Consider the following 11,571-nt stretch of genomic DNA (forward strand, 5'->3'; position numbering starts at 1 on the left):
GATACTCACCATACGAGCTAATGTTTGGGAGACAGCCTCGACTGCCGATTGACCTTGCTTTTTGACTTCCTACCAACTTCCCGTTACAGTCCCATTCACAATATGTGAAACCCCTAAGGAGTCGATTAGAGGAAAGCTACAGAGTTGCTTCTCACAATGCATCAAAAGTAGCTGACTGGAACAAAAGGCGTTTTGACAGACTGTTGCTATTCCTACCCGTAACCAGAAAGCACAAACAGTTGCTAGGTGCCTGTGGGATAATTTCTTTGTCCATTACGGTTTTCCAGAAAAGCTACTCAGCTACTCACCTCCTCCAGAACATCCTATGATCATCGAGGACTTACCTGAAATCTCTCTATTCACCTGCTGCTATGATAGAGCCTGTGAATGAAACCTTACTTGACACTGAAACCTTTCCGGCTGTCGTAGGCTTTGTTAAAGAGACCTTATCTGACATCATAACAGAAGAAGACTCCACAGATAACCAATCAGAAATTGAAATGGGAAATCGCATACCTACGATAAATCCTGTTGACATTGACTCTGTTCAAGATGGAGACATGTTTGAAGTGGAAACTGCAGAAACAAGTGCCCTGAAAAGACTAAGGCCCCAGAGTTGTTAGCACCCATGAGTGGAAATGTGCTGGAGTTTTCAGGTATGGCAGACATTGTGATGGAGGAACCAGACAGCAGTAACACCAAGGATATTTTAGGCATCACAGACCATTTTACCAAGTACTCTGTTGTTATTCCTACCCGTAACCAGAAAGCACAAACAGTTGCTAGGTGCCTGTGGGATAATTTCTTTGTCCATTACGGTTTTCCAGAAAAGCTACTCAGCGACCATGTCCCGATTTTGAATCTCGTACCATCCAAGAGTTGTGTAGAATTGCTGGCATCCACAAAGTGAGAACCACCCCCTACCATCCTAGAGGGAACCCAGTGGAACGCTTTAATCGGACCCTCTTGCATATGCTAGGCACCCTGGAGAACAAAAGCAAAGCTCTTTGGAAAGATCAAGTCAAACCATTGGTGCATGCTTATGACTGCACCAGGAACGACGTAACTGGATACTCACCATACGAGCTAATGTTTGGGAGACAGCCTCGACTGCCGATTGACCTTGCTTTTGGACTTCCTGCCAACTTCCCGTTACAGTCCCATTCACAATATGTGAAATCCCTAAGGAGTCGATTAGAGGAAAGCTATAGAGTTGCTTCTCACAATGCATCAAAAGTAGCTGACTGGAACAAAAGGCGTTTTGACAGAAATGAAGTTGCTTCTACACTTGAACCAGGTGATCTCGGGTCCTTGTGCAAAATGTCAAATTGAGAGGGAAACACAAGTTGTCAGATAAATGGGAATCTGGAGTCTGGAAAGCAGTTGACATGCCAGTATATACAGTTTGCCCAGAAGGGAAAGATGGACCAGTCCGCACATTACACCGCAACCTGCTACTGCCTTGTTGATTTCTACCCCTGAGTGAAACTGAAGGAACACACCCTCCGACAACTTGTCGTAAGCCTAGAACCAGATCCCACTCTTCAAATGAAGCTGTTCATCAAGAGCATCTGAGTAGTCAGTCTGAACCAGAGGATGACTCTGATTATATTGGCAATTCAGGACGCCAATTGGAGTTCACTACGAAGACCATTTCAATTAAATGTGCTGGAGTTTTCAGGTATGGCAGACATTGTGATGGAGGAAACGCAGTCCAATGACACAATCTCACCTGCCCAAGATGTGAAAATTAACCAACCCGTCGCAGATGTTGACCTTGGAGCTATTGACCTTTAACATTCCAAAAGGCAGTACGGGCCTCCTAACAAACTCCAGTATTATAAACTAGGAAATCCCCTAACACTAGTTATCCAGTCCTTACTGCAATGTTTGAGTTCTGCACTTACCACTTCCTTGGAAGAATCCACATCCATTAGTGATCAGTCCTTGAATATGTCTGATGCTTTTCCTACTGTGGTGACAAGTCAACCCCAAGCATGCCCGACGACATGCCTGAATTCAGAGGGGGAAAGTGTAACCCATGTTACCAGTAGACCGAGACAAAATTAACTTAAAATTAAACAACAGAGTTATAGTATGAAAGTTGCTAACCGATCAAATAAAAGACTGTAAACTAGTTAATTAATTATATAAAAATAGCGAAATATAAAATATTGAATGTCATATTTCCTTTTCTCCGTGAACCTCTGACGCGAGCGGATGAGTGTTCTGCTCCGGGAGAATTGAAACTCCAAATTGAGTGAGAACTGATGTAAGAGTTGTTTAAATGTCCTTAAATCATTTATATGATGATGTAGAAATAAGTGGAAGTTAAAATAAGTTGTAATTAATGTGATTGTTCACATTATGTGTTGACCGCATATTAATGACGCAATATTAGCACTAGACTAAAGCTAATATGATGTGTGTCGTGTGTGTGTATATATATATCTAACAAAGGGTTCAGAAAGAAGCAATGTATGCTTGAGAGTGACATTTTGAGAACATCTATCATCTGGAACTTCCCTGGTTCTTCCAATGTGCATGTAAACAAGTTCCTTGGTGAGTTAATATAGTTTCAATGATTCTCAATTCAGTATGGTTCAATATGGTTCATACTCAGAGGTGGGTAGTAACGAGTTACATTTACTTCGTTACATTTACTTGAGTAATTTTTTGGGGTAACTAATACTTTTCGGAGTATATTTAAAGATGGGTACTTTATACTCTTACTTGAGTAAATTTTTTGGGAAAAATCTGTACTTTTACTTCGTTACTGTGGGCGACGCTCCTCTCGTTACTTTATCTTAATGCAATAAATGTTATAAATGCTTCAGTTTATTCCAAACGCGCCGTCTACTTTTCTCTGGGCAATGAGCGATGCCCATTCGCGAATGATTCATTCTTTTCAGTCAATTCTGTTCAAAGGCTTGATCAAACAAATTGGCAAACGAGTGAATTGGTTCATGAATCAGTTTGAATGAGTCGTTCAGTTCCCTGCCGCACGCGCTGAGCGTCTGAAGCGGATCACTCAGAGTTGTAACGTTTAACATCAGCAGCGTTGAAAACGGGGCTATGGAACTGCACTGAATTGAAAGCAAATCTACAAAGGCTATTATTTGCTTGCGATGGAGATCCTTATTAGATGAATGCGTGTGCTGTCTACTGTTTAACAGGTAATAACTTGGGCTACATTTGATTACAGTACACCATACCACTGACATTAGTTTGTTGTATGTCTGTGGCTTATAACAGAGGGGAGTCAAGTTGAATGCAGCTTCCAAAAGACAAAAAAGACGATTAAGATTAGATAAGATTATTGATTTTAATACAATCACACCGGTGCGAGTACGTTCAGCAAGTCATAACATCAGCTGCTAAATTCAGATCTGTGGTCGCTTGCTGGCGCTGAGCCAGAGACAGACGCGTTTTTACAGCGCTGCACATTAACCAATCACAGACGGTTCTGTTGAGCTTTTGAATGCAATGGCCAATCAGAGGTGTTCCAATGAGTCATCGCTAAATGCCGGTGCTTCCTTCACTCGCTCACTGACTGAATACCTCTTTCTGGCGAATTCTCTCGTCAGAAACAACAAAGTGCAGATGTGTGTACGAATCTATTATTAAGATAATGATTTCGCAGTTTCAACAGTTTCAGTGATTTTAATGGGAGTTTCTGAGAGTGATTGAAATCTAGACTGTCAGTGAAAATGATCTTTAATAATGTAAATGTTATTTGCTCTCTTTCTGAACAATGACAGATTAGTAGCAATATTTATATCACATTAACTTTTTATGTTAAATTCACATTTAATATAAAGTCAGCCGTATTAAAAATATGTTATGGCATGACACCTATATCTGTTACTTAAGTAAACAGACAGGGTTTTATAATAAATTACATACATTGGAGTAAAGGCTGATGAAATATATACATTTATACACAGACACATACATTACATACATTTTATCTATATATCTAAATAAAAATAGGCTCAATATATATGACCCAAAGTAACTAGTAACTAACTACTTGAGTAGATTTTTTATCCAATACTCTTTTACTCTTACTCAAGTAACTGTTCAAGACTAGTACTTTTACTTTTACTTGAGTAAATATTTCTAGAAGTACTTTTACTTTTACTTGAGTACAGTTTTTGGGTACTCTACCCACCTCTGTTCATACTAAGTGTGTTACATCAAATTGTTTATTTGGTGTAGGATTAATGGCAAATACAGCCTTAAATGTGAATTCCAAAATGTAATTAGGCCATTTACGTCAAATTAATGTCATGAAGTGCAATGTGTGTGTTCTAGAAAAAATAAAAAATAAAAAAAAATATTACACACTGACAATTTATTGCACAGAGTTTTATGAATGGACATCATTAATTTGTTGTTTTTTATTATAAGTGGTGTACAAACTGAATTTGCTTTGTATATAATGTCAAATGCTGATTGCTATTTTGGCAATGTGCTGTGATGTTCAACTGATGAGTGTGATCCATTCTGCGTGTGAATCATTCCTGGATTGTCTTTGCTCTTCCCGTGTGCTCATCGGTGGGGTTGGACTGGCGAGCCGCCCATTTAACGAATCCTTTGATTTCCCTGTTGAAAGAGAAACCGAAACTGAACTTGTTCATCTTTGAATGGTAGGAATTGGATCACCCACAAATTGATTCTGTGTTACCCAGGACAGAATTGGACGACTGAATTGAGCACCTCCTGAACTTTTGGGACTGATTTTCAGACTGTCAGACAAAGTTTTGGGAATTTTATGTTAAGAGTTAACGAAATTTTATTTATTTTTGTTGTTGTTGATTTTTTCAAATTTTGTTTTATTTCAATCTGTGTGATGTTATATGGATTAATGCGCAACTAGTTGATTAATTAACATAACAATCTGACAAGAAAAGAAAAGAAGATAAGTCAATTATAGGGTTTAAAACTAAAGTGAAATACCAACCGACTTTAACAGGAAACAGCCATAAAATCCTAAAAGGAAGAAAGAGGAAAAAAAAATTAACAACCTTGAGTAAGAGAGAAAACTTTTGTATTCATTTCTTTTAATTGTTATTTTAATATAAATTCAACCATCCCAGCACCATTGCACAAGATGGCCACCAGCCCAGTGCCTCTGCACAAGTTGACAGCCACAGGTGACCCTCCAGAGTCGTGTCAGGTTCCCGTTGACCCTCCAGAGTCGTGTCAGGTTCCCGTTGACCCTCCAGAGTCGTGTCAGGTTCCCGTTGACCCTCCAGAGTCGTGTCAGGTTCCCGTTGACCCTCCAGAGTCGAGTCAGGTCCCCGTTGACCCTCCAGAGTCAGGTCAAGTCACCATTAACACTCATAAGTTAAGCACTACCACAGTTAGATCTCAGGAGTCAAGTCAAGTCACCGTTGATCTTCATGGGCAAAGTCAAGTCATCAGTGTTCTTCATGGGCAAAGTCAAGTCACCAGTGTTCTTTATGGGCAAAGTCAAGTCACCGATGATCTCCATGGGCAAGGGCAAGTCACCGCTCCTTTGGGCAAGTCACCGTTGATCTTCATGAGCAAAGGCAAGTCACCGTTGACCTTCATGAGTAAAGGCAAGTCACCAATGATCTTCATGAGCAAAGTCAAGTCACCGTTGATCTTCATGAGCAGAGTCAAGTCACCATTGATCTTCCTGAATCCATTCAAAACACCACGGATCTACCAGAGCCTCTTCACGTCTATGCTGAACTCCCTGAGCGCTCGACTTTCGTGGCCATTGAGGCCATCCAGAAACTCACCACCTGCCCTGTCATGGCCGTGGAGACTATCTACCATCTCCTCAGGGCCATGGAGGCCACCCTTAACCTGTTCATGTTCTCTATTTCAGGCTTACCTAACCAGACTTGCTGTCCTGTGCCATCGATCTCACTGTGGTGGTCTTAGGCGCTGCCCTGGTGGGCTCCTGTCTCGACCGCACAACTGTGGTGGTCTTCTGCACCGCTCTGGTGGGCTTCGGTCTCGACCGCATGGCTGTGGTGGTCTTCTGCGCCACCCTGGTGGGCTTCTGTCTCGACCGCACGGATGTGGTGGTCTTCTGCGCCGCCCTGGTGGGCCTCAGTCTCGACCGCATGGCTGTGGTGGTCTTCTGCACTGCTCTGGTGGGCTTCGGTCTCGACCGCACGGCTGTGGTGGTCTTCTGCGCCGCCCCGGTGGGCTTCTGTCTCGACCGCACGGATTTGCTGGTCTTCTGCGCTGCCCTGGTGGGATTCTGTCTTGTCCGCACGGCTCCAGTTCCACCTGATCCACCCTGGATACTTGCCCTGTTGGCTCGTCCCTGGGCCCCTGAACTTTCTGTTCCCTCCTGGTCTTGTGTTTTGTTGTTGTTTTGTTTCTTAGGTTTTTTTTTTTTTTGTTTCACTCTATGGACCTGGTACTCTGTCCTTCCCCCTGGTCTTCTGCCGGTCCACCTCCCTCCTGGGGCCTGTTCTTCGTACGTCGCTAACTCAGTTAGTTGGATTTGAATGTTGACGATTTGGCGTGATCATTTGGTTCTTCGAAGCTCATCCCGGAGCTGCTATCATAGCAACAGGTCCGTAAGCTTAAACCTGCTCGGGAGCAGGCTTATTTCATGTAAACAGGATTAGATCGCTTCTTTTCAACCAGAACTGATACTCAAAATATGTCTGCTACCACCGCTACTTTATTACAAGAGTATCGTACTGATCCAGGGACAATAATTTAAAATAATATTCATTAAAACATTTTTTTAAAAATAATATAAAAATGCTGTGTAGTCCATAACAGCCTACTATAGACATATATAAATAGAAATATTTATTTGTCATAAAATTATTACTTCATAATTGTATTAGAGTCTTACACGCATGCTATACAGATAATAGAGTTGTGCATTATTTTGAGTGATGACTGCTATTATAAGAGTGGCTTGATGGAGTGCAGGAGATGAAGATATCATGATATTGACACTTAAAAAACTTTCATTAATGCTGTCACATAACAAATCTGTCCAAATATAAAGTGAAATGAATAGATAATTTCTACAATCGCTGCACTGCTGATCATGGTTTTGAGTATCGATACATATCCCCTTTTAAACCAACACATGAATGCGTAATTATCTCAGATAACTCAATCCAGCAATACAAATCATACACAACAGGTGTGTTCGAAGAACCCAATTAGCCGGATCATGATTAGCACGATGATATCATCTTGGATGTGTAATAAGCGACGTACGAAGAACGGGCCCCTGGTCTCCTTGTTGTTGTTTTGATTTTTGTTTTTTGCACTTCCGGTCTCTGTTGCCCTCTATGAACCTGGCCCTCCTTCCCTCCCCCGTATCCTCTGCCTGTCATCCTCCCTCCTGGGGCCCGTTCTTTGTACGTCGCTTATTACATCCGAGATCAAATGACACATCCAAGATGATATCATCGTGCTAATCATGATCCAGCTAATTGTGTGAATGTGTTACTATCAGTCATGATTATTCTACTTTGTTAAAGGCTGTTTATATGCATGTTCAATAATTATTTATGAGAAACTTACGTCTGAAAGTTAGCTGAACATATGACACTTGCATTGTAAAATCTTTATTTGAATATCATGGCATCATAATATTGTGCTCTACAATATTTCTATGAATAAACCTCTGACAGAGACTATCAGCCAATCACTGTGTACATAGTTAGTAAGAATGCTGAGACCATTCAAAGCAACAAGGTCAACCCCACCCTTACTCTTAGCTTAAGACTTCTCTGCATTCCTAATTAAAAGTTTGTCTCAGCAGCAAGTTTTAAGAGAAAATTCTTAGCTAAAAACTTACTTACAAACTGCAATTAAGGAGAACTCTTAGTGTAAATATAAAGTTTTGAATGTGGGCCCTGATCTGTCAGCTTCTTAAAGGGTTATTTCACCCAATTGTTGTTGTCACTTATGTTGTTAAAAATCCGTAATCCGTAACTTAAATTTTCCCAGACAGAGAAACATACTAAGGACATTGTTTAAAATTGTTTTTTTTGTTTGTTTTCTCTGTGCACAAAAAGTATTCTCATAGCTTCATAAAATTACAGTTGAACCACTGATGTTAGATTGACCATTTTAACAATATATTTACTACATTTCTGGGACTTGACTGTGGTTAGGACGCTTGCTGTCTATGCAGGGTCAGAAAGCTCTTGGGTTTCACAAAAAATATTTACTTCACGTTTCGAAGATAGACAATGGTCTTAAGGGTTTGGAATGACATGGAGGTGAGTAATTACGTTGGCTTGAGAAAGCCAACTTACTGAAATCCTATTTAAACTTATTATGTTGGCTTGGCAACTGTTATGCTATTTAAACTTCTCCTTCTTATAATTTTTCTGAGACTAAACGCTTCTCCTCATAGGGCTTTAAAGCCACAAGCCCCAAACTCGGCAGACATCTGCGGGATAGAGCGGTGGTGTGTGCTATATCTTTTCAGACTGATCAGACTTAAAGTTCTTTTTTAAATTAATTTTTGTTATGTAAAAATTCATTACCCATAGACTTACATTGTCTGAGAAAAATTGCGCACCCTACAGTTGCACTGAGATTAAGGGGAGGAGTCGGGTTTCGTTTCACTTTTAAACCATAAATACAAGTAAATAATACAATTTCCCTCAAACTGACAAGCTAAACCAACATATCTGATTATTACAGGGGCTAGGGCTCATTAATAGTTTGGGCAGAGAGCAGTCAGAAAGACGAGAGAAGAATCACTCAGCTCAGGCATCGTCTCCACGGAGCTCACAACGAGCGAATTTATTCTTATTTAATAAAAAAAAATTTGCGCCGATCGCACGCAGTTTACCCGTTAGAACACACCAAGAGCTAAATTCAGATGTTTCTGAACTGTTTAAAGTAATAACATGATATACAGTGGCGTAGCCAGGGGAGGGGCCATGGGGGCACTGGCCCCTCCTGAAAACTGATTGGCCCCCCAGTGTGCCCCCACCCTTCTACTTGTCTGTCACTCACAAATTCAAATTATAATCTTTCAGTTTAGTAAATAACTCATGATTGCATCGCGATGCTTCTCAACGAGGACCAAGAATAGCGAGCTGCTGTTTTCCAACGAAAAAACCACCTATTTTAAATAGCTTATGTTTTTCAATTAGCGAGTTGTTGCAGTGCAAGAAGTGTTTGGTACTAACGTTAACGTCTTTCGGTGTTAGACAGACCAGGTTCGATGACGATGTTATCTCCTAGAGCAGACCAAGATGCTAATCATTATTATTTACTATGCTCCTCTGATGCTGAATGTAAAAGGGGTTTACTGCGTTACGATTTACTTTTTTTTTTCGGCCAAACGCGCCGATATAGGCAACAACGCAATTTAAAGCAATGGTTTAAAAAAAAAAACTATAATAGCAATTCTAATAAAGTCATTATTGAATCATGCAGTCGATTAGCGACTTTTTTCACTCAAGTGAGGTGACGAAACAAATCGTGTAATGTTTATCTAACGCTCCACACTTGAGACTTTTTTTTTTAAGTCTATATGGGTGAGACACATGCAAAAACATCGTTTTTTTTACTGGTCAGTTTTGAGATTTGGGGCTGTTTGTCTTCAGTAACATGTCTTCTTTCAGACTTGTGGTGAAAAAAAGTCCAAAATACACATATAGGTCTTTATTTTTCTACACCTTTAGTCTATTAGCGTCTGTAAATTCCTAATAAATTCAGTTGGCGTTGTAAAATCACCATGGAGCTCCGCGATTGCGGTCTGCACCCTGGAAAGCTCTCTCTCCCTCCCTTCTCAGAAGTTATTGACAAAACGTCATTTGATGACACCCACAAACATTCTCAAAAAAATCATACATAATTATTTAATGCATGATTAAATAGCAAAATAAATAACTAATACTAAAATAACACTGGACTAATTAAGCTATTCTAAACTGTTTTATAGGATCCACATATTTTACATGTTAAATTAAAGCTACCTTTTTGAACAAGTAGCTTTCTAACAAAGTATGGAAATATGATATTTTTAAATCAATATGCTCAAGATTAATTAGCCTTGACATAAGTTGATTTTGTTTATTCATCAATGCAAATTTACTGCAACTGCTGCTATGCAAATTGAATGGGATGTGGATAATAAACAAAAACATATAATGAAATTATATTGAATTTATATCAGTTATATTAATTAATTAATTGTGTATTTATTTCTATGAATTATTAATGTTATTCTGCATTTATATAAATAAGGCTATTATATATATTATATATAAGGCTATTGTTATATTATTATTATTTGTGAGTTGTACACTATTCATACATTGTATTATTTTATTTATTATAGTTTTTCTTTCACTTTTGTAAAGTGAAAAGGTAATACAAATTGTATTTGATTTTTTTTTTTTTTTTAGAGCAGTGAATAACTGCTATTAAAATATAATAGGGTATCACTGTTTATTACTGATTTTAAAGGTTACTGAACTCTTGAAATGATTTGGATATACAGTTCAAACAACACAAGATTGGCCCCTCTGTATTAATCCTGGCCCCTCTTGTGCCCCCCAGTTGAAAAAATCCTAGAATCGCCCCTGATGATATATTCGCGGAAGCCAACTGCCCGCGAGCTCGCGATGTATTTCTCTGAACACTTGAAGTCCACATATATATAATTTACAGCCTTTCACATTAAAACACTGCAGCGAAACGGCACAAAAAAATTAGAAGAATATATTATACACATGAAAATGGGTGTTTATATGTGCTTGTGGTATTTTCTCTGTCAGACTGAACGTCAAAGCAATTGCTCAGCTTTGCATAACATGGCAAAGCAGGGAACTACACTGCATATGCATCACTGATTATTTTTGTACCTACTTATGTGTTATGCTATGATTTAATATGAGCATTTATTAAAACAGAAATGTGTATTTTAAGAATACGTTTTATAACGTGCTCCGAGCATTCAACACATCAAGTTGGCTTCAGCCCCGCGATGCGGGAAAGCTGAACTGAGCAGCTGGTGACTCGCGTTTGTACGAGAGAGAGCCGAGTCTCGCGGACAGGGACAGCAACACTGAACCGAGCTCTCATTCAGGACGTTGAATGAGACGTCCTCCTGAACCTGAACGAACGAATACAAAGCGCAGTTTAAATAAACAGAAAAAAGAGCGAAAAGCGAAAGAGCTCAATTCAGCAGCGCGGTGTTCTGGTGTTCAGGGAGCAAGCAGAGACGCGTCTCAAAGTCTTCTTGCTTTTGTACCGACAACAAATACATACAAAATATGTCGAAATACCCGTCTTGAAAAGTTTGTTCGAAAAAGTATGTGGTTATGTCTTAAGTGAAAGTAAAGAGTTGCAAAAAAATCGGATGTGTATCATTATAATGGATGCGTTTGTCTCTTAAGGCGACCACACCTAATTTACTAGCTCTGCTGTCAGTGTCTTTAATGTATGAAAATGAAAGTAAATCAATCACTGCTCTTGATTGAATTACCTTGTAGTACAATAATTTATCCAAAGTCAATCCAAAAATCAGATAGAATTGTTTTACTAGTGGGTGCAGGCCACTAGTTCATTTATGTAAGTGAG

The sequence above is a fragment of the Carassius auratus genome, unplaced genomic scaffold (assembly GCF_003368295.1).
Source record: "Carassius auratus strain Wakin unplaced genomic scaffold, ASM336829v1 scaf_tig00035124, whole genome shotgun sequence".
NCBI lineage: Eukaryota > Metazoa > Chordata > Actinopteri > Cypriniformes > Cyprinidae > Carassius > Carassius auratus.